Source organism: Lonchura striata, chromosome 5 (genome assembly GCF_050655825.1).
Source record: "Lonchura striata isolate lonStrDom1 chromosome 5, ASM5065582v1, whole genome shotgun sequence".
Taxonomy (NCBI): Eukaryota; Metazoa; Chordata; class Aves; order Passeriformes; family Estrildidae; genus Lonchura; species Lonchura striata.
The window spans coordinates 11,040,603-11,065,180 of record NC_140707.1 but is presented as its reverse complement, the minus strand read 5'-3'; the positions used below and the strand labels follow the sequence as shown (position 1 = coordinate 11,065,180).

At 37.7% G+C, this 24,578-nt stretch overlaps 1 long non-coding RNA gene across 19 annotated transcripts in view; it reads right to left on the bottom strand.

Moving 5' to 3' along the window:
* Positions 1-24,578, bottom strand: part of LOC110469129 (uncharacterized) — a 92,843-nt gene that overhangs the window by 27,954 nt on the left and 40,311 nt on the right. For all 19 annotated transcript variants that reach the window (XR_014955297.1, XR_014955292.1, XR_014955298.1 and 16 more), the window contains 7 exons: positions 23,387-23,550; positions 14,555-14,740; positions 11,492-11,683; positions 7,719-7,843; positions 5,929-6,004; positions 4,771-4,859; positions 3,975-4,105 (listed from right to left, as the gene is read on the bottom strand). This is a non-coding gene — a long non-coding RNA (uncharacterized LOC110469129). The remainder of the gene's footprint in view (positions 1-3,974; positions 4,106-4,770; positions 4,860-5,928; positions 6,005-7,718; positions 7,844-11,491; positions 11,684-14,554; positions 14,741-23,386; positions 23,551-24,578) is intronic.

The following is a 24,578-nucleotide window of genomic DNA, read 5'->3' as shown; positions in this document are numbered from 1 at the left end:
AAGTGACTGATCAGGCACTTTGTTGGTGCTTGGTGAAAGGAAAAAGCTGAGATTCCTTCCCACCATCAATTTTCTTGACAGCCTGTCTTCTTTCTGTGTTATCTCTTTCAGCCTTTTATGAGGAAAGCTTCAGTGAAAGATGTTTCAGTTAAAGGTCTGCTGTCACTGCAAGACTATCCGAGAGAAAAGCATCACCTGGGACCCGTATAGAGCCTAAAAATATTACTGGAGGCTCTTGGGTTGCTTCCTTTGTGAGTGGAGATGGGGGAAAAATACGTATATCAAGACCTTTTTTTTCCCCTTTAATAATTCTACCTAGCCTGAAAAATATATTTTCACTCTATACTGATATCAAATGAACGTGATTCTGTGCTTGCAGCAAGCAGGCTTGGCTTGCAGCAACAAGGATGCCTTTAATAGACTCCTGATGGAATTCCTATTCATTTCTTCTCCCTTATTTCTGATAAAACACTTAGCTCTCAGCCTCCATTAATCTGAAACTTGGTGCTGTGAGCCAGATTTTACAGCATGCCCACGTTTCTGGCTCTGCAAAACAGTGTGACCCAGCACAACAGAGAATTTGGGGCCTCTCCTAAAAGTTAAAGGTATTGCCTGAATTTAGATTGACATTTTGGCACACAACAGACTATCCTGATGTTATCAAGAACAGTTAATTGACCCAAAAAATCCTTGCTGCATGATCAGATATTGTGATGAATGGCAAGATTTGGGAGATGTTTTTTTCATACTTGCTAGTGGGAAAATTGAAGAAATAAGGGGGATTCTGCCTTGTTTATTCTGTTAGATATGGAAAGCAACAGGGTTGGGAATTGTTTAATTTTTTAATAGGATATATTTTTGAAGATGTTAATTTTTTCAATCCTTCTTCCACAAATTACTAAAATATTCAGATTTGTGCCCCGGGTAATGTGTGGAACACTTCTGCCTCTCATTTCATTAAATTCCCAGCCAAAATCAAACAACAATTATTTGAAATTATGCCTAAATTTTTTTTTGGCTCCTTGGATTCCAGTGAGATGTTTTCACTGATAATTTCATTGTATTATTTCTTTTGACACCTTCCAGACAAGGCTGAGTGGGCAGCACCTGTACTACCAACTTATGTTCTAAACCTTCAGTTTTTCAGCCCTTCTGTGTTTCATCAAGGAACAAAAAAAGTGCAACTCAACATTAATATTTTTTTAAAAACCCAAAAAAGATGAAGTAATTTCTTCTGCCCTATCATAGATCACTTTTGTCAGGTACTCTATTTAAGATAATAATGAATTGCACACAGACATTCTCCCATATTCAAGAGGGGACCACAGAACTTCCCAATAGACCCTTCACCCTTTAGGATGCATTTCTCCATCTCAAACAATGCTCTGCAAACTCCCTTTCCTTCACTCACCACAGACAGCTTAAATTATAAAACCTGCTGAGATAAGGTCTCTGCTTCATGAGACTAATGAACACTTGAAATGATGCACTGAACTAATGGGTATTGAATACAGAATAGCTATTTGTTGTGTGAATTTCATCATCTCTTATTCCCTGGATGTTATTTTCAAAATGCAGTAGCTTGTAATGGAAAACTATTGACATAATAAAAAATTTAACACTCTAAAAACCAGCTTGATGTATTAATTTAAATTAATAAAGTATAAAAGTATAAGTTTAAATTAATTTAAAATATTTGGTTTATGGTATTGTAATTGAAGAAGTTACTTTAAAATGTGGATTTTCAATTCAGATTATATTCATGTAAAAATCATTTGGACAAAATAATTTTCTCTTTTTTAGCAATTTATCACCAAAATAAAACTCGGCAGTAGGAGGATGATACCTCAAACTTTAAAAAAGGGTGTAAAAACTGCACAGGAAGAAGATTCAGTTGGTTAGCTGGAAATGGACTAAGCCAGGGATGCCAACACATCAAAACTGACTCCTTTGTGCTATTTTTAAAAGTTTTTTAAAGTTTTGCTCCCTTCAGCAATGAACAGTCTCAGACTATGAAAACAAGAATCTCTTAAACTGTGAAATAAGTTTAGAAAATATTTCATGCTTTTTTTAAAAAAAAAGAAAAACTTCTAATTTCCAACCTATTTTCTGAAATGTCAAAGCTGGAATTTTTTCTTTAAAAATCAAAATCAGCTGGAAGTTCATTTCAATTTAATTCAATCCTTTGCAGCTGGCCAACAACAGAGTCACACAGCCCCTCATGTTGTCTCTTCTGCCATTACAAATGCACAAAACAAGAGGTGTGGCAGACTTACTTGGATTGAAACTAATGAATTTATAAATTTTAAATTTCAGCTTTTGATGACCCCCTAAGAAGTATCTAAATGTCTTGTATAATTCTCTCTGAAAGAGGAAGAAAAACGCTGGGGGGTTTTCTAAGTTATCTTGGGAGCTGTCAGAATTCAAGTCACCTGTGAGGAACTCTAATATTCATCTTTGTTTTCAGAGATTTTTTTAAATCACTGGAAGTTGTAATAAAGTTGAAGCAAACAACTGTTGCCAAGTACAGACTCTTGGTACAGACTACAGAATTGTTTTCTATTTGCAGAACTCTGCTGCAGTGCAAAAACAGAGGCTGGCACAGCTGCTTGGCAAGTCTTTCCACTAGAAATGGTTCTCAAAAGTGTTCCACAGGAAACACTTTAGCCCTGTGCATCATTCTGAGCAGGTGCAGGGCTGCTCAGGTGTCAGAATCTGAGGTATTGATGATTCCCAGATTGTAGAAAGTCTCTGTCTCTCAGCCCCCTGCCAAAGCAGAAGCCATAACTGGTCTGTGCTGGTTTCCAGGTTGTTTATTCTGTTTATCTCTCACATGTTCTGCTGCCCTGCCCAGCTCTGTCCTGCAGGGCAGCGTGTGGGGCTCTGCCCTCAGTGGGATGTGACAAACATTAAATACCAGAAACTCCCTGGGCTGGATTTACAATAACGTGCCAATATCTGTCACCTACGTTGGACAGTGTGTCCCCAGCCTGAACCAACAGAAAAATGCCAACACCACAGTGAAACATGGAGGGCATGAAGAAGGAGAAAAAGGACAAGGCACACCCAATTTCCTCCATCTTGTCCCCTTTGGACCCCTCATCTAGAATCCTAAAATTTTACTTTTGCACCCGTGCCACGCTTAATTATTACTTACATCAAACACTCATAGCCTGTAATTTATCCTGTAAGATTGAAAACTCTTTTCCATGGCCAGAGATCACAGCCAGTGTCTCTGGGGGCTCTGTCCAGGGGGGTTCCTGACCCCTGCCAGGCTCCCAGACCTGCCAGGGCAGCCAGAGGGAAGCTCTGGATTCCCACACTCAGGCACTACTGCATTAAAGAGTCATGCAGAATCTCCAGAAAAATTCATCTCAGCAGCACGAGATGACACTGAAATGTCTCCTACCAAGTGGAAGACAAAGACTGGTAAGGTTGGAAATGCCAATTGAGCGCATCTGATTTAAGCAACGTTTTAGAATGGATCTGCCCATGAATGAATTAAAAATCAAAAGTATTTTATCATATGCAGTTTTGGGTATTCTTTTCCCTTGCATAGGAAGAATTTCTTTGAGTACAGCAATATATGATGCAAGAAATCACAGAAATGGGGTGGAGAGAAGCTACCAAAATCTCAAGAGGAGTAGGAGACTGAGCTAACTGTGATGATCAACAGATATTTTACTCATGGTTGGGCAAAAAAAAAAAAAAAAAAATTCATCTGGATGCTTCTTTAGTTACCTTCTATAGCACCCAGTGGGATTATGAGGAGATGCCTGGAATCAGGAACACACCTGAAAGAGGTCCCAGAAGCAGACTGGCTGTGAAGAAAAGGCTTCTTCTTTTCTCAAGCACAGAGAAAATGTTTCTGAGGCATCTCTAAGCACAGCTTGTGTAAGGATATTTAATTGATGCCTCCACTGTAAGAATTTCCCAAGCAGGTAAAAGCACCCTCCTACCTGGAACCAACCTACCTGCAGAGCAGCTGGGGCACAGATTGGCTAAAATCTGTTCCTGTGGAGCAGCTCAGGGTGAAATCAGCCATCAGTCCACTCTGATTCCTCCCAGTGCAGGAGGGGATCCCCCACAGGTTTATTGGCTGCTCCTGCAATTCAAACAGTGCCATGAGGGATAAAAATGGAGGCTGACTGAATATTTTGGGGGAAAACTGTCCAAAACAAACCTGGTTCTGAGGTGTTTGTCACCGTAGAGCTGACAGGGTTGTAAAACTAAAGTAGGGATGGCTCACACGTGCTCATCAAGCCAATTTATTACTATACTGAATCTCACATTGTGACTGGAAGGACACACAGATCTCCTTTACAACAGGAACATGTTTGTACATAAATTTAATCTGGCACGACTGCAAACCTGGCAAACTCAGATGAATCCAGGTGATACCCTAGAACTGCCATGCAATTTTTTATTGGTTTTTTTGGGCAGGAAAGGAGATTTATGTGTCTCTATATAAGTAGGTGTATCCCCAGCTGCTAAGTCACAGACTTTTAACACATTTATTTCAATGTATTCTGAAATCTCTTTTCAATAGTAATAGTTTCTCAGTTGATATTCTTCCTGGCTGTTTGAAATTTAAGTAAATCTAGCAAGCTGAGCAAATATCTGAGGTCTGCCTGCCCTTTGGAAAAAGGATTTCTCATTCTGTGTATCACTCACAAATCACTGTGGAGCCCACACAAAGTCAAAATCCAGGCTTATCACAGGGAAGGTGAAGCAGATTTGGTTTTGATTAGAAGTCAGATATGGACTCACCTTCAGTGCCCTGGGTTAACAACAGCAAAGTCACACATTCTGGAGTCAAGAGATTGTGGAGCACCTTCAGCTTCTGCTTGGATCCAAAGCTATTCAAAGGTATAAACCAAATTACTGTATTGGATCAAAGAAGGAAAATTGGGAAAGAAGTGCATTCCCTGATTTAAATTATCTAATATCTGTACATGCTCAGGAATACAAATGCCTTGGCTATCACACACAAGGAAAAAAGGTAAACCTTTCACAGGAGGAATTTCTGTGATTGTACTGAATTGCTGCCAGTGGATGATTCTTCCCTGAGTAAGCCATATGTGCAGTGGGTCATCACTGTTTTACTCAGTACTTTACCCAAGACTTATCAGTACCTGCTCTCCAAGATTATTACTACAAGAGAATAGAAAATAATTTTTCAAAAGAGTTTTGTTAAATTTAAAGTGATTTTCATGATGTCGCAGGTGCATGTGTGAAACTATTCTAAATTTTCCAATCATTTTCATAGACACATCAATTTTTACTTTTGTTCTTTTAATAGGACAGATCTCTAAATCTAGTTACTCAGCTTATACAAGTCAGCATGAATTCCAGTGAGAAATAGCTTAGAAGTATCAGAAATATTTTTCTTTAAAAAACAGAAATTATGTATTGCAAGACAACCTAGTTTATAAGCTAAGGAAAAGCAGATTGAGGAAATGTAAGAAAATAGCAATTAAAAAAAAAAAAAATCAGAGCAAAACACCACAATTTTTAAGAAGTATTTCCATTAATTTCCAAACCAGCAGCTCAGTATATTGAAAAATGTGCGTTTTGGTCTGTGGCAAAGAGCCAGAAATTATGATCATAGGGTATTCCTGGTTCACAATAATAACAGATATGTCTGATAATAACATAATGTCTTCCACCAAAATCAGAGGAATAACACAGCCACAAGCTACTGGTAAAACAAGGGCAAAAGAAATACAAAATAGCATATGAGAAATTAGATTTTTTAAAAAAATCTTCCAAACCATTCTCAATTATGTTTACATGGACATCTCCACAATCCTAATAAATGAATTATTTCTGAGAAACATACACCTTACTGCACTGTATCTTAGTTACCAGCACCAGAACTTAGGAGCAGGCTGTCCTACACATGTAAAGAATGTGGTTTTCACTCACCAACAAAGGCAAAATCCAAAATTGAACTGCTCTACTGCATTTCTGTATCCATCTTCTTAAGTGGAGTCTCTAAAACCTGCATTTTCAAATCAAAGAATTAAACACAGAAGAGATTACAAAGAAACCATTGCACCCTCACTTCAATAAAGCCATTTTCACTAGGACTGCATTATTCATAATGAATCATAGGGTTATGACAAGTAAGTGGCATTACAAATAACAGACAGGAAAAAACAACACAAAGCAAGTGTTTGAATTTACTTATAATCATACCTTCTGCAGAAATTTACTGAATTTAGAAAGGAAAAAGTCATATGAAAGCATAAAGTGGAAATAATTATTTAATTATTGAGCACAAGGAAAGGTTTCCTTTAAACAGCTAAAGAAAAAACTGTATCTCTTTAAATTAGCAGCTCAGTAGGATGGAGCCATTAATTGCACACATTGCATTTGTTTTCTGAATGCTACATGGTTAAGATTCATAATCCTAAAAAAAACCCACAAACAAACAACCCCTCAATATCCAACAGGAGAGGTGGAAACTCTTGATTCACTTTCTCCCCACAATTTTATCTGTATAACCAAGAGAGGGTAAGAGCCATCGCTGCCTTTTGCGAGCTCATTCACACTCCACGCTCAGAGCTTTTCCCACCCATCCTTCCTTCTGCCACATGAAACATTTAGGTTGCAATTATGAGAAACTGCTCCCTGAGACAGGGCTGAGCTGGAATTATGGATTGCAGCTCGCACGGACGGCCTGAAGTGGGATGGCAGCAGGCATTCCCTCCCAGCTGCACCAGCAAACTTTCATAGGCCAGGAGGGTGTGACAGTGAAATGTAAATTTTAAGGAATTTAGAGATTTTAGAGGAGCTAAGATTTTAGTTAAAAATAAGCCTTACTAGAGTTAATTAAAATAAATGGGTAGGCCTTGATGAAGTTAAGAGTTAGTAGTTAACTAATAACTGATTGCTTGTCAGCACAATGTTTAGTTAGCTGGGTTTATAATGAAGAATATAGAAACTGACAAATAGCTTTTAGGAACATAAGACAATTGTGGGCCTCCTCTGTTCTGAAACCAATTGAAGACAAGGAATGGGAATTCTACCAAGAGTTCATTTGTCATATCTGCATTGAAAAGGTAGAAAGGTCAGAAGGAGGAAGACTTCATTGAGTTCCTTATTTTGGGGTCCCTCCCCATGAAAGGGACACCAACCCATGTCAAGGAACAAACCACGCATGCTGAATGGCTTTTGGAGTGATTAGCATATAAACTAAGGAATGGGATGTACTAAAATTGTGAATATATATTTGTATTTTGAGTATTAAATATTTGTATGGATAAAAGGACTCTGTAATCACCTGGAAGCTGTGGTGTGGATTCAGGAGCTATCCCGCACGCTGCCCGGAATTGAATAAACACACACTTTCTAACTTTAAACTGTTAGAGAGGGTTTGTCCGTCACAGTTTGGTATCAGTACTAGACCAATATCCATATTTCTTTAATAATTCAGAGCAGGAGCTTTGTAAACACACACTTTCTAACTTTAAACTGTTAGAGAGCTTTTGTCCGCCACAGTTGGGTATCGGTACTAGATCAATATCCGTATTTTTAATAAATCAAAAGCACAAATATCCAGACCTAGATCAGCATTACAGAGATTAAATCTCAGCTGGATTGTGGTTTTACCTATATTGGGGCATTTAAAGACATCATGTATATTTAAAGGCCAGAGAAGAGGAGTTGTAGAGCCCTTAAAGGGAGGTAGTTTGGCTTGGGCATTAACTTACCACGGGAACTCTGCCATCCTTTAAAATGGTTCACTGTGTCTCCCCATCTCTTTTATGGACAGGTTTAATTCTGGCAGCACAAGAAGGATTGATGTCATCATGCCCACACTTCCCTTGAGATACTCCTGCAAAGGAAAAATTAGTGGATTATAAATATACTTGACAAAACATTTCTATTTGCATCACTTAGCACCTACTCTGAACTAACTGGGTTTAAGGACATTTTAATAGGACTATACTAAAAGGTTGCACGTTTTGGTTCTAGAAACACTGAAAAAATGCATAATTTTTATCCTATATGATTTAATATTATTTTACTCCTTCAAAAGAATTCAAATGGATCTCATCAAAAATTCACAGGGAACAGTTTTCAAGTACATCACCTTACTTTCTATTCTCTGTTTCACTGTGTGCTTTGTTTAACATAAAAACTTCAGTTTGTTCAAGGTCCAGAAATACTACTTAAAAGGAGCATTTCCAATTATTTGCCACTGCTTTCTTATTCTATAACAATGAAATACAATATATGTTTAAGTTAATTTTTTTACCTACATTGATTTCCTTTTTCATTTTTCACTCTAATTTTTTGACACTTCCTCAACAGATGAGTCCAAAAGCATCGATGTCCCATATTTTAATAATTAACATTCCTGAACTCTTGATATCCAGGAAAGATAAAATAGAAAAGAAGAAAAAATGGAACCCTCCAGATACTCAGTTTATTGTTTTTGTAAGAGAAACAAAGTACAGATGAAAATAGGAGAAAATGAAACATGAGTTGCTCTGAGGGAAGAAATCAAAACAGTTAGATAATATAATTTTTGTTTAATGAATCACTTTCATCTAAAATTTAGTTCAAAAATGCTTTTCCATTCATGGCATATTTTTTTAATCTTTCTTATTGTGAATTTTCTGTGAGAGCCAAAAGAAATTTCCAATGTTTTGGTGAGGAAATAAATGCACGGAGGTGCTGATTTGAACAGTGGGGATATTTTTATGGCGGGGAGAGCAGAGACTTTCTAGCAGATTAGAGTTCCAAGATACTCTCATTAAGCAAGAAGCCATTAAGTATTTTCAGTAATTTTTGCAATAATTTTGCTGCATCCCCATCTCTGAAAACCATGCTTGTGTCTGGCCTCCATAAAAGTGCTAATTACAATTTAAATTTACCAATAGAGGAATCAATATGCAGAGGACATTGTCAGCAGGATGGATCTCATCTGGGCCTCCAAGAGAAATTGAAATATACCTGCACTTCATCATCACCTGTCCACTGCATTCTCTAAAGCAGAAATTAAGAAGGCTTCCAAAAAGCATTTTTGGGATATGTCTAAGTCTCTGGTGATAGCACAACCAAGAGCTGAAGTCAGGAATCATTAGCACCGTCTTAAAAGTCCAAGTGAAAACACAAGTTCAGAATGTTAAGAGGCCTAATCATTAATTTCTTAAGCTAAAAATAATATTTGACCCCAAAAATATTCCTAGGGGATGAAATTAGTGTAGATTACTTTCTAACAAATTGCTAGTGGACAAGGCTTTTTGAGCCATTTATATAAATAAGTGTCCTCAAGTGAATAACCAAATTTACAAATGTGCAAGCAAATCTTCATAAATATGCAAAACCAAGTCCTTTTACAGCATCAAAGTCCCACTTTGACAGCTATTAACTCATCACCCAAAAAGGATGCTAGAAGAATACTAAAGTGGCAAGTGTCAATCCTGTAAAAGCTATCAAGCCCCAGCACAAAGCCTATGTTTAGGTACTATAATATTGTTGTGGCCATGTTTACCCACTGCTAATTCCATTCACAGATTAATTGATCTCATTAAGCAAGAAGCCATTAAGTATTTTCAGTACTTTTTATAGTAGCAAACAGCTCTGTAATATACTCACTAAACACAGATGATAGAATTGTTCATTTGCTCATGGGATTTTCTAAGATCCTTTTCACAAGTCCTAATTCCACATCTACCAGGAGGAAAGGGGATGGTGGAACCTTTTTGCAAATGGGGAGCTTTTTTGGATCCAAGTTAAAGGCCTTCCATCAGGTTTTTCAGAGTAACTCTCACCAAAGAAAACTACGTTGGATATTTCCAGTGCTTCTGTTACTCCTAGGAATGTTTAGAAATCAGATTTAAGCTACTAACATAACACACATTTACTGCACGTGTGCAAAGTGCAATTTTTTGAAGCCAGCCTTGAAGGTTGGTTAAATTGGGGATATTTTCAGAAAATGTCACATTCCTGATTCCCTGCCAGATTTCAAACCCTTGCCCAAATTATTAACATACCAAATTTCACTTCAACTTAATACCACTGATTTTTTTTTTACTAGCTCAAAAATACAGTTATTTTACCCAGAAATTCTGGGTAAACATAATGTTCTCAAAATGTGTAATGTGGGAAATGTTCTCAAAAATACAGTGATTTTGCCCAGAAATTCCTATGTTATTTCTAAGGAAACACCCTGGGAAAGGGGAAAAAAAATATCTGCCCAAGAAATTGCTATCTGACAAGGCTATGAGCAGGACACTAACTTGCCCATAAGCATCACCAAGCAGGCAAATCCATAATATAAGGATTAAATATGTGGGGGAAGACTCAAATGGGGTCTTGAGCAAGAAATCCATAAAAACCAAGATACGTAAGGATTGCAGTGTTATTATTACAGAGTCACTGTGGGTTTTTCATCTGTTTCCACTTTGTTCTGATGAAGCTAATTTTACAGGGTTTTGGTCCAATTTCCTCTTTTTCAGGCCCTCTAATTAGGTACAAAAAGAATTGCCGTTTTATGGCAGGGCTTGAAGAGATTCGTTAGTTTTTATGTGCAAGCAGTAAATCTGCTCTCACTGTTCTTTGGGGGAGCAGAAACTCTGAGCCTGGCTCCAAATTCACAGCCCTTTACACCAGAGGAAGCTTCAAAGAACCTCACCAAACAAACACAACTAGAGACACATCTTAGGTTGCAAATAGAAGATGTGGCTGGGGTGTGTGTTCTATTCCTATCTGTCAGAGCTGGGGCAGTTCTCTGCTGTTCATGGGGCAGTTTTCTTTATCTGTCCCACAGCCAATCCCCCTCCAGGAGATCTCTGTTGTTCATGGACCATTAATTATTAATTATCTTCTGTTCGTGGCCAGTGAGTGTCCCTGTATGGCTGATAAAATTCCATCATCCATGGGGAGATGCTCTGCCCAGGGGAGGAGCCAAACATTCCTACCTGGATACAATCTGACCTGGGAACAGCACAGCAGCCTTTGCCCCCTGCATTCCCAGAGGAGCAGCTTTCTTCCCCCTGCATTCCCAGAGGAGCAGCTTCCTTCCCCACTGCATTCCCAGAGGAGCAGCTTCCTTCCCCCTGCATTCCCAGAGGAGCCCAGGCCCATCTCTCCCAGCCCTGGAGCTCCAGAGGAAAACTCCCCCCTTGTGCAGGATCCTGCTCCAGCAGAAGCACAGCTGGCACTGCAGGAGGGCTGAGCCCCCCTGGGATGGGGCTGAGACACCTCCCTGACACACAGGGGACAGGGCTGCTCTGACTCTGGCAGGGTTGTTTTGTATTACTGCATTTTTATTTTATTTTTATTTTTTCCCTAATAAAGACTTCTTATTCCTACTCCCATATCTTTGCCCGAGAGCCCCTTAATTTCAAAAATTGTAATAATTTAGAGGGACGGGAGTTACGTTTTCCATTTCAAGAGAATCTCCTGCCTTCCTTAGCAGATACCTGGCTGTTCAAACCAAGACAGACAAAATAGTTGATCTGCAAGTACCAACCTTAAATACTTTATTGTTGAAGTTATAGCTCTATTTTTTTTTTTTTTTCAGTTCGGGATTTAATGCACGTCTGGAGCCAAGTGATGGAGCTGAGCCCTAAATGTCACAGCAGGCACAATACAATGATCCCAAGAGAGACGACAAGGTAGCAGAGCACTTTTTGGTCTTGTTTCTTCTTTTCCCAACATGCACCTACCATAGTGGATAAAAGCATTGCCTTAATCCTAATTTTGTGTTATTTAGCTTAAAAAACCTCTAAAATGAAAAAAAAAATTAAAAATCCACAAAAAATTATTTCAAAAAATGACTGACATATAAATCTAAAACTCTTTCTTTCTTAGCAGTTCATAACTGGCAAATGCTATCTTCTCATGCTGTTTATGCATGCTACATTGGAGTTCAAAATTTGGTTTTGTGCTTATTATCACCACTCTTGTATCATATTTGATTTCAGAAGTAAACAATATGAGTGTATCATTTCATGGATCAAAAATAAAGTCAATAGGCATTTTTATTTTGAAAATTACATCAATTAAAATAGTTAACTACAGCTCAACTAAATAATAAAATTAATGGGTAATTCTGAAAGAGATTTCTATTTAAACATAATTCTACATTTTGTAATCAAGACCCTCTTACATAAATTTCTTTCTTCCCATCTCTTGAAAAATTAGGACACAGGGTTATTTTAGGAAACTCCAGAATACATGACTGCTAGGTCTGCATGCAGCACCAGTGCTCTTGCAGATAACTACAGGGTGCAGCATCCTACACAGCCAATAATCTAAAAAGCATGTTTTCAGGCACTGTGAGAACCCAGCCTTGCTTTGGGTCCTCATGTGGTGGTGAAATTCCTTCTCCAACCCGTGCTTCCAAAGAAAAACTCCGCAGGCTTAGCTGTTCGGTCTCAAGGCAGTTTATTGCTAGTTATCTAACAAATTATGTTCTTGGACTGCGGCTCTTTGATCAGCGGCCTGGGTAGAGGCACACACACCCCCTGACATCCTCTCGATCTGCTGTCTTCTTCGTCTCCCTCTCCGCCCAGGGCTGCTGCTATCTTTTATAAGATATATTACGTATAACATGTTTACAATTATTCCCCAATACCTACTACCTACGTTGCCAAGTGTTTTTCTACTCTAAACCAATCTGTGAGTGCCAACATCACCAAGAACATGGAGGTAAGGAAGAAGAAGGAAGAAGGATGGGTTCAGCCCACTTTCCTCCATCTTAGAACTTCTGACCCCCATGTACAAAGTGAAAACCCCCCCTGTACATGTGTTAAAACCCCCCTGTACAGTACTAAAAAAATTTCCCCTCTACTTTGTAACTACTTATACTATACTATCTAACCTTTTGTGACTGCTCGTTCCACCTCCAAAGTTGGTAATTCATTCCATGGCTCAAACTCAAAATCACAGTTGTTTTTTCAGCTGTCTGCCAGGGTCTAGAATGCTTCTGACCAAGGCCTGGAACCTCTAAAAATGTCTGAGAGACATTTTGAGTTCCCACAAGGCACCATAAATATTGACTTTGACATTTATCTTAGAGTTACCTAACAATAACAGATCTGAATTGTTCTTCACTGCCATAAAATTGCACTTTTTGAAGGCGCTCATTTCCTCACTGAGAGCTTCTGTTGGGTGTGGTGGCATTTGTAGATCACCACCTGTCACCCTCATGTGGTGATGGGATGCTAATAACAAGAATTATGCTTTCTGCAATCTTTGTTGGACTTGGTTATGTTCTATGACCTCCTGTTCTGGAACATTAAATGTAGGCTTAAAAAAAAAAAAAAAAAAAGAAGCTATGAATATTTTAGTTGGAAGATTGTTATTATATTAATTGCAATCTGATGTTCCTTCTCCTCAGCAGATATATTTAATTCTACTGAGGAGAAATGTAGGCCCTTCACAATAAAAAGAGTGGTGAAAATCAACTGTACCAAGTGAGGATAGAAGTGGAGGAAACAGAAAATTCTGTCTCCTCTTGCACACTCCTCAACTCTGGTTCAATGTTTCTATGTAGCAATTTAAATGTTAAAAGCACTGTGACAATCCACACAGCTGGAAAAGACAATCTCCCTGGGCAAACAGAAGTATCTAGGATAGTTGAGTTAAATACAGGATTGATCACAAGTAGTGTAAACATAACAATCTAACATATTTAAGAATCTATCCTTACTTTAGAAAAAAAACCAAATTTTGATATGCAAACAATTCAGCATTAAGCTGAAGTTTAGCAGAGATGTCCAAAAGGTGAAATAGCATAAGATGTCAACCCTTTTCTGTTGTCAATTCACAAGCTGATAAAAATGAAACTCTACTATTTAAATGGCTGAAATATTCTAAATCACATTTCAGGGGGTATTTCACACTTACAACGATTTCCAGTTCCTTTTTACTAATAGAACTATTAAAAATCAAATAAACATAGACCTTTAAATATTGCATTTAAGGGAAATTATATGTCTAAACTTTCTAAATTGCTTTTCTAACAGCCTAAAGATCATTGTTTCTTTTCTGGTAATAAGAAATGTTCACTTTTTCTTTTGCAGGTGAATTTCCTTCACTTTAAACTTAACTGAAGTCTCATCTGAGAATTCTCCATCAGTTCCCACCCTTAATGTGGTGTTAAAAGCATCCAGAAGTTCCTCTGGCTTAGATCTGCCTGAGGTTTTCAGCCTCAGCTTACTCTGTGACAGCTTTGGAAGGCAGAGACCCAAATTCAATATAGCTCAGAGGTCTGAATCTAAAAATCAACATGCATAGCAAGACACACAACACAGCCTCAGAAGCAGAATACCAGGTTTGGTTAGAATGAAATCCCAGAGAAGAAATTTGAAATCCCTGGAGAAGTAATTTTGGAGGAAGAGTTCAAAGGATGCCCAGAGGTTGAGAGCTAAACTGCAGGAAGAAAGAAGCAGCAAGGACTAACCCAGGTGTGGCAATTTTTAAGACAATACCGTAATTTCTTGTCTGTCCTAGCCAATGATTCAAGCAATAAAATATCTCACAGCAATTTGTGCAGTGAAGGAGTTTTCCACTGCCATACCCAACTCACCCTGCTGAACTGCACATCTCTGTGAAACCTCCAGGCTCTTTTGGAAAACTGATAAATAGGAAAAAAATTATTACTTCCCTTCATTTGAGGATCATAATCATCACATTATATCCATTCAAAAGTCTTTGTTTCACTTTCAAGCCAGTCCAAGGAGACATTTTTCAATCCAATTTACAATTTTGATGCCTGTAATGTACAAATACAAAAGGAGAATTAACTAGGATATGGCAGCCCCAAACACAAAACAACTAAAATGATATGGGAAAAAATCATCAGTGTGATGGAAAAGAGTGGCTGAGAAATCATGTTTCTAGACTCAATGACAAATGCAGCTGTTCCAGGTAGCTGATCCATGATTCAACCCTAAATCTAAAAGAAAATGCTTAACCTGTTGCTAGAGAGGTTCCAAAAAGCCCTTCCAGAGCAAGGAACACAGAGGAAAAAATTTGGGAAGAAGATCCTAAATGGATCCGATTTCATGCCCAGAGGCAAGCATGCAAAGGACTCCATAAACAAGATTACTACAATCAAAAAGGACAGAAGTCTGGAACCATTAAATTACAGCAGAGCATCCTTTGGGAAATGCAAGACATCCATAAAACTGCTTTGTTTTCAAAGGATATCCTAAATTCTATATTTATACAAATATTTCTCTATTTATAGGAATCTTCAGAACACTTTATATAAAAATCAAACTTTCATTCACAAGCATAATTCAGAATTAGTAGACCTAAACCCTAATGATACCTGTCATTCTGAGCAAGTGTTTTGAAAATGTCAAATGACACAGTTGCTAAATTATAACTGTGAGAAATTATTAAAAAAAAAATAGAGGAGGGAAGGAAGGAAGGAAGGAAGGAAGGAAGGAAGGAAGGAAGGAAGGAAGGAAGGAAGGAAGGAAGGAAGGAAGGAAGGAAGGAAGGAAGGAAGGAAGGAAGGAAGGAAGGAAGGAAGGAAGGAAGGAAGGAAGGAAGGAAGGAAGGAAGGAAGGAAGGAAGGAAGGAAGGAAGGAAGGAAGGAAGGAAGGAAGGAAGGAAGGAAGGAAGGGAGAGAAAGAAAGAGAGAGAGAAAGAGAGAGAGAAAGAAAGAAAGAAAGAAAGAAAGAAAGAAAGAAAGAAAGAAAGAAAGAAAGAAAGAAAGAAAGAAAGAAAGAAAGAAAGAAAGAAAGAAAGAAAGAAAGAAAGAAAGAAAGAAAAGAAAAGAAAAGAAAAGAAAAGAAAAGAAAAGAAAAGAAAAGAAAAGAAAAGAAAAGAAAAGAAAAGAAAAGAAAAGAAAAGAAAAGAAAAGAAAAGAAAAGAAAAGAAAAGAAAAGAAAAGAAAAGAAAAGAAAAGAAAAGAAAAGAAAAGAAAAGAAAATTTCCATGTATTTGCTCAGAAGAAATGTTTTACATCTTTAACACACATTGCTGATGAAACACCCTGGGTTTGGTAACACTCTCCACATCTGCATTCCACTGTTATCCATCTGCATTCCTTTGTGCTCCAGCATTTTTACAAACTGCACCTGTAGCTAACTCTATGGCTGACACATCATGGAAAAATCTTTGCATTTACATTTTCTTCTTGCTATTTTGATGGTCACTATTAAGTTGTCCAAGGCCCTGCTCTGAGTGACTTGCTCCTTGCTCCCTAGAAAGAAATGTAATTCATTTCATTCTCCAACCACATTTCAATTTATATTTCTATTTTGTACAACATAAATCCAACTCAAATCAGGCTTGGATTGCAATTCCTATAAACAGAGCAGCCCTACTACAATGCCAGCACTTTCACACACACAAAAAACTGCATCCCACTTTTAGTTTTTGGGTCACCAGCTGTCCTTTCTAAGCCCACTTTACCACACACCCTTTTGGTCATAGATCCTTATCAAACTCTGTGGCTCAAAGCTGTGCATTGACCATATCAGACAGGTGCTACATGTCAAAAATTTCATTTTCTTTGTCAAAACCAGCTTTATTTATATCCCTTGACATGCTATTGAGCATAGATATTGACAGACCAATGCTTAAATTTCATAACTGTGGGAATATTGTGGTTTAGGACCTACTAAATTAAAGATTTTCATATTGTTTGTCTGTTTGTTTAACATATGAGTTCTAAACAAGACATTTCTATTGCATAAGTTAATGCATCACTTACAGCAAAATGTTAACTATCAGCACTGCATGGTCTATACTTTTGGCTAATTTGTGCAAAAAAAGTTGTAATAATGGAATATCAACAAGAAAGTCTCAAAGAGCTTATTCAGTGGTGATGGAATTCTCTGAAAGAATTTATCCACTGAATTAATAGTTCAGCAGATATGAAGAATATCAAACAACTGGGTTAATGTGTGGTATCATTACAGCAGGCCAAAATTTCCAGTTGAAAAATTAAAAGTAAAGAAGAAAGAATGGATATTGCTGGTGCCTTGCATTATGAAATTCATCTGGCCAAATGTGGATATCTAATATGTAAAAAAAGTTATACTTTAAAAAAAGAAAAACCTCCATCTCAGGTCTTCTTTTTAAATTCCATTAATAGGCAACAGAGGAAAAAAGGAACACTTAAATTAACCATATCTTAAGATTTTTTTTCTTTTCCTTATCGTTGGAGGGAGCCTGAGGCGACAGGCTCAGACGTAGATATCAGACAGAGACATCAAAAGGGAGGTGAGAGAAAACACACTTGGAGATCCTGTTCCAGAATTTGTCTTGGCAAGGTGAACAGGATTCTCACATTGCAAAAGTCTTCAAAAAGAACAGTTAGGTATCCACATAATGTTCCAGAACTGCAATATTTTATGGACTAGACCTGGCAACAGATACCTTGCCACAGGCTCCCACTGCTGTGAGGTAAGTGGACCTCCAACGTGGGCAAAAGAGGCAAGATATGTCTGAACTTTATGGATTTTCCCCACTAAAATAATAAACACGCTGAAAAAATGAGATCTGAAATGCTCATGCTGCAGCCAGCACAAGTGAGCAACATCCACCTCCAGAGCATCCCTTCCTTCAGCCCTCAGTCTGCTTCAGGGCTCCTGCAAAGCAAGCTGCTCCTCATGGCGAGCCCCAGGGAAGTTCTGGGGCTGTTTATGACTGGGACATGGATAAAACATAAACCACTGGGGCTGCCAGACAGAACAGCAGCCTGGCTGGAACTCTTTGTCCCATGCATTTCATCAGAAGGTTCAGCCATTTAGTGCCGTGCTCTGCTCTCATCCATGGCATTCCCTGGGAAAAATCCATGGCATTCCCTGGGAAAATGTCCCTGATCTCTGTGCACCATCAGCCTCAGCCTCACCCATGGCATTCCCTGGGAAAAATCCATGGCATTCCCTGGGAAAATGTCCCTGATCTTTGCACACCATCAGCCTTCCCTTCCAAGGCTCAGGCTGAGCTCACTTTATCTTTTTAGCTGGTGCTGTCCCACAGCACATCACACAGAGTTGTCTCTCCTCAAGAGTTGGTTGCTGTTTGGTCTTGTTTTCACTTGCTCTCAGTATTTATTCCAGAGTTTGTCAGAGGAACAGAAGAGCCAGCTGAGAAAGGCACAGTGAGAAGATGCCTTTCCTTCCAGGGGCATGAGAAACAGCATCATGCTGGCCTACTCCCAGACATCCTGAAACCACTGTGGGAAGTGCCACATATCATCATCATTATCTTTTAAAATTGCTTTTTTTTGCTTTCACTCTGTTAATTAATTTCCATTCCCTTGTAAGTAATAATGTAACATTGCTTTAGCTGGGCTGTATCACAAAGCTCAGTTAAACACGTTCTTGGCACTGCAGTGGAAAGGGGCAGTGCCCTTTCCATGACTGTGTGCCTGCCTGAACATCATATTTCACATTTATACTCTGCCTGGAAGTTGTCAGATATATTGTGTCATGTCCAGTAAGTACTTTGTAAACATCATCATATTTTAGTGAGAGCAATCTCTTCCCGTGTGCCTGCATAAGGTGATACATCCCAGCAAAGAAAACTCCCAGTTGAAAGATGACTTTCATATTTACTTTGTTTTCCTTATGGTATTAATTCTTGAAATAATGGATTTTTTCCTTCGTGTCTCTACACTATTTCAACTCTACTGATAGCACAGAGCAAATTTGACTCAAATATTTTACTCGTATCTTGAAATTAACTTCCTTGAGGCAATTTCAGCCTTCTTTCATTGAAATACATCTAGGCAATTTTGTTCTTCTTCTTGATAAGTTGAAATGAGGATATTTGTATCATTGCTGGTTTGAAGCATTTAACACCAATTGTCATCAATTCATGGCATAAAGACAGCAGAAGTGTAGCTTCTGTTTCCAGAGGTCAGTCAAAACATTTCCCCCCAGCTCTGATTTATACAGGCAGCATAAAAACACAGCATGTTTTCCCCAGCCAAGATTTAAGGCATAGAATTTCCTCTAAGATAGCTTCATACCCACTCCCTGGTATAAATTCACTTTAGTGTTGAACCATATTTGTGACATGCACATTTTTAAGATTTTTTTTTTTTTTTTTAAGGAACTTGGCTTAAGCTCTGGGCTAACAGAAGGATTGAAAAATTGTCACATTTATCTTTTTTTTTTTTTTACAAGTATACCAAACATTTTCAGCTTTTTATTTCTTACATAGAAATTACCGAGTGGTGTTTCCTGTTTTATTTCATTTGGATCAAAGACATCCAATTTAATATAAGCCACTACTGGAGAAGCAGTCATGTTAACAATACCTAGAAATGAAGTTGGCAAACAGGCTATCCCTTGAGGTTCCTCCTTGTGGCTTTGCTAGTGAGACTAGAGGCTTGCTCTGAATCCTCCCCTACTTGGAGAATTTTTTTAAAGAATTTCCAGAGTGCTCAACTTTCTGCACAGATCAGAAAATGAAATCTCGAGTTTTTTTCAGCATCTTTTTCTGCAGAGGATGACTATGGCATTTAACTTGCTTACAGTGCAATGAATCAATTTATTTTCGAAGGAAAAATCTGAGATTCTATACCATTTTTCCCCTCTGCCTTTAAATGTACAAAAAAACATTATAATAAAATTCACAATAAAATTTGTCAAACACAGATCTTAAAAGTTGATTTCTGATTTTTAAAAGGATGTGGCTGTAAGGAATCCATCTGTAGCACCCACCTAATTAAGGCCTTGCATTCCTATTTATCAGGAGCCACCTGAAACAGGGACAGCTTTAGACTGAACATGAAAATTTCCAGCTATTTTGTCATGTGTTGATTTTTAAAATATTCACTGGCTTTTAATTTCTGTAAAATCCATTGGTGAAGACAACATAATTTCTTATCAGCTGTCAAAAATTCTTTCATCCAGGAAGTAAAGTACTATGACTACTAATGGTCCAAACTAAAATAACACATAATGCCCATGTTTTATGCTGATTTAATGCCAGAAGATGCAGTTAAAATTGATTCATAGCCTGACAACAGTTCTAAATTCACAGCTCAAGCTGGGAGTATAAAAGCTGCTCTGAGACCCTAATTTTGTGGGTAGGAGGTACAAACCTGCCTATCTTATATCAGGCAGCTTTCCCAATGTCAGATATGATGATACAATATCTCTCTTTTCTTTTTTGTAAGTAGTATGTAATTATCTCATGATACATGCTGCTAATTAAAAAAAAAAAATTAAAAAGAGCAATTTCAGTTTTATCTTTCCCTGGTTTTGTGGGAAACACAGCCAGTTTCAAAGGAATAAGTTTCAGTAGCCTCAAAACTTAAATTCTCAAGGCCCAATAATTTCTCAGAATGTTTCTGTTTTGTTGTCAAATTTTCTTTGTGCACCGATCCAATGCTGCTAAAAATTAGCAGCCTGCAGCATGTCAGAACACGTGTATTGAACTGCCAGTTTCAATCATTAACTGATAATTAGACTAATTTCACAGGGGCAAGAGATGGACCTGCACTGGGAACTGGCAGGGAGCAGAATGAAGGGAAGATGACAGAATTAATGTCTGTTTGTACATCTCTTTCTTTAACAACAACAAAGTTTTTTCTTTCCTTACAGCACACATATACTCAAGTGTATCACTCAAACACATGAAGATGTTGATTCCTCAGTGTTTTAACTAGTTTATGCACAAACTGCACAACTGGTTGAACTCATTTGTGCACTCACAAAAAAAAAAAAAAAAAAAAAAGGCAAAAAAAAAAAAAGCCAGGGAAAATAAAGAACATACTTAAAACCAAACATTCTCAAGTGCTTGAGATACCAGTTGCACACACAGTGAAGGGGGCTCAAAAAGGGATTTACAGAAGTTTATGGAGAAGAGATCTCATCCCTCCATGGCTATTAAGCATGATGAGCCACTAAACTGATGTATTATTCAGAGGGAAGCACAGCACTTGACATTTTCTGTCTTTCTTACACTCCTTACCTCCTTTTTTTGGTAACAGTGTCATATAGGACACACCAAGTGCTTTTTGAGTCAATCTCTTTCAGATTTAGACCTCTTCCAAAGGTCTAAACTGTTTCAATAAACAACAAATAGTGCAATTTTTGATGAGCACATCTGATAGCAAAGATTGATATAATAAAAATGCTACTGATATAAAAATCAACAGTTGCTCCATTGACAACTGCCAGCCTAAAAGAGTATCTTCATAATGGAATAAATTGCATTGGGCTTTAGCTTCATTTTCCATATTAGCTCCATGAGTAAAGAGTAATTACTGTACATCGTCAGTATAACTTTTCCAAAGAATTTAGGAGCTTATCTGCATAGATCTTTTGGATGTTTTTTAAAGGGCTGAACTCATCAAGATCTGCAATATCTATGGAATTTTAATTGATGGTTATATTTGTTCAGGGGTTAATTGAGTGGCTCTGGTGGGTAGGCTGGGTAAAACCACCACACATACCCAGCCTCCTTCACAAACCATACACTGCACCTTAATAATTGTCATTTGTGTACCAGACTTAGTTGAAAAATGCCACATTTCTCATTCCCAAATGCCTCTTGAGGTAAGCAAGAAAATTGAATTCCTGTTTCTGTAATGCTACTTGCATTACAGCTGAATTCAGTGAATATGTTGACTCTCGTAGCAGTGTGTTCCTACTGATGGTTTCTGTATAGGTATTTACAAAACAGTACTTAGATCATAGATAATTTCTTAGATAATACTTAGCAGGACTGTGTCACATTTGCACCTGGTTCATCATTTTGCAATCTGCTTCACAGTGCAGGATTTCCTTGCAGATTCAAAAGCCTTTGTTTAGCCAGGATATTTCTTAGCTCTTGCTACTGTGTGCAAATCAGCACCCATCATACAACCTCTGCTAATTGTTATTTGCAGAAGGATTAGCACTCCGTGTCAGCAGTCGCTTTAGTTATTATATGAATATTCATTAGGATTTCATACATAACCCCCTCACTGTTTTCAGCTTAATCTCTTTATTTTGTGGTGTTCCTGCTTTGCCCATCTGTGCAAGTAGCTGCCATTACCACAACCACATCACTATCCACGTTTTAATCAGAAGATCTGTTTTGTTTCTACCCCTGCCTGATCTTCTGCAGTGCCAACACAAATTACAGCTTCTCACACAAAGAGCTTTCTGGTCATCTCAGTAATTGAAGCAACTTTACAATAAAGGGGAAAAGAAGTGTTTGCATGGAGTTTTGATGCACAAATCAAAGCCCTAAAACAGATCTGCCTGTTTGAAGCACACATGCCAAAAATGCCCCAGCAGGGATGCACCAGGCAGTCATGTTGGATATAGACAGCTTCTCTTCAGGGGTAATCAGGACCTCAGATCCTCCAGTGATTGTGCAAAACACAAAATCCAGTATAAATCTGGAATACTCTGACACTGTATTATAAAAATATAATTGTATTTCCATGCATGTGTGTTTTACTGCCACCAGTAATACCTGAGGAGCAATAGAGACCCAAATCTAGAATTCTTCATACTGGCGTCCTGTGACACATGTATTATTAACAGAATCTTCAAATCTCAATTTATATCTCAATTCACTATTAATTTTCAATCACTGCTTCATGGAACAAGTTCACCTTTTATTAATGCCTAATTTCCAAGATTCAAGCTATACTTTTGGGTCATTTCCTTAGCCATTCCCTTATTTTTTTCCTATTAATAAACTTTGCTATTGACAATGTTTGTTCCTTGAGGACATTTAGGAGTTTTATAATTTCTTAGTCTTCTGGGGTTTTTCTACAGATATTCTTATAATTTTTTTTTTAGTGTTGTCCTCCTATCTCTGTTTCAAAAACTCTCTGAAAGCCTGAAATTTGTATATTTGATACAAATATTTATGGCCATCATTTCATACTGTTACCATTCTATTAGCATATGCTGCTCCACATAGATGGAGAAGCCAACTCTTCAAGAATAAATCTATCCACATCTGTCCAGGCTGAAACCACTTATCTGACTACTGTAATTCATAGGTGCACAAAGCTTTAATTCTACTTAGCCACCAAATACTGTCTCAACTGATGTGAGAATCCTGAACAGTATTTCAGCAGTCCTGAAGAAGAGTAAAGTGGCAAATGTTAATTTATTCATCCATGTCATAGCAAGACATCAGAAAAACCAAAAAGTACGAGAGTCAACAAACACTTGTTCATTTAATTGTGTGCATTTTCCTGACCTTCCTAATAAGAAAAAAATACAGAACTGCTATGGCAAAGAAAGATTTGGAAAGAAATTAGGTTTCTTATTCTGAGAACAAGAAACCCAACTGAGGATATGGCAACAAACTCTTTCAATAAACAACAAATAACGCAACCGGGGAAAGATGAGCATGTCTGATAGCAAAAAAGATCGATATAGCAAAAATGCTACTGATATAAAAATCAAGAGTTTTGACATGTGGCTTCCTGTACCTTTTGAACTGGATCATGACTATATCAGGTCTTTTTTCTGTAGCTTCACGAGTGGAAGGTGACAGCCCTCAGTGTGCTTCATGTCCTGGGTATTCAGAGACTTAGAGAATTTCCTCTGCCACAATGTGTTGTTCTTTAAAAGCTGCAGAAAGTCCATCAGGTAGCTGAGAAAATTGCAATACACAACATTAGCTTCTGTAGATGGTCTTAAATTTTTTTTCTGGAAATACAACATGGCTTTTTCCTAATGCAACAATTATGTCACCCGGTTAGTACTGCAAAAAGAAAAAATATATACAAGCTACAATTTATGTGTAAACACACAATAGTGTGCCAAAGAATATTTACATTATAGGAACATTATATGCTATAATCTTGTAACATGGGCAAAACATTTCAGTTCAGTTTCATGGGGTTTTTTCATCTTTTTTCATACTTTTTTTTTAATCCCTCAGGATAAAACATCTTGTAAAAAAAGATATTTTCTATTCAGATGTGCTACATGAAGATGAAAAGACATACTTGAGGGAACTGCAACACATACTCTTCTAGCCTACTAAACTGTTCAGTTTGTCACTTAGTCTGAATGCCAGGAAAAATTTGCCCTGGCAAAGGAGAGGATTCATCCCAGAGGTAAAAGAGAGGAAGGAAACTGAGCCAACAAATGAAAATGTGTGAGACTCTTTCACATGGGACGGAAAGGATAGAGTGGCTCAGATGTAGGACACACTGAGACACAAACCTGCCTGCAATCATCCTGCTATCATCCCATCGTGGTGACCATTTTCAATACTTCCTATCCCATCTGACTTAAGGAATTGTGCTGAGAAATTACAGGGAAATACAAGGAAGGAGTCTGACGAGTTTGAGTAAGGAGTGGGAATGCATCCTAGAAAATAAATCAGGATGTTGTGCTGGGGCAAAACAATGTCTCCTGTTTGAGCACTTTTACTTTCAGCACAAAAATTTGGTCATTTTTTGTGACTAAATAGGGTCACACCTTACAAGGACATGGAGCCACTCACCTGTTTCTAAGCCAAGCTAGAAGAAAACCCAAATACTCATGTAATTGTCAAGTCACATGGAAGAATTTAGGTCAATCTAAATTATTTGCAACTTGCATAAGCAGCAGTAAATTAAAAGAGGAAAAAATACTTCAGTTATCTTTATCTTATATGCATTTTTGGAAACT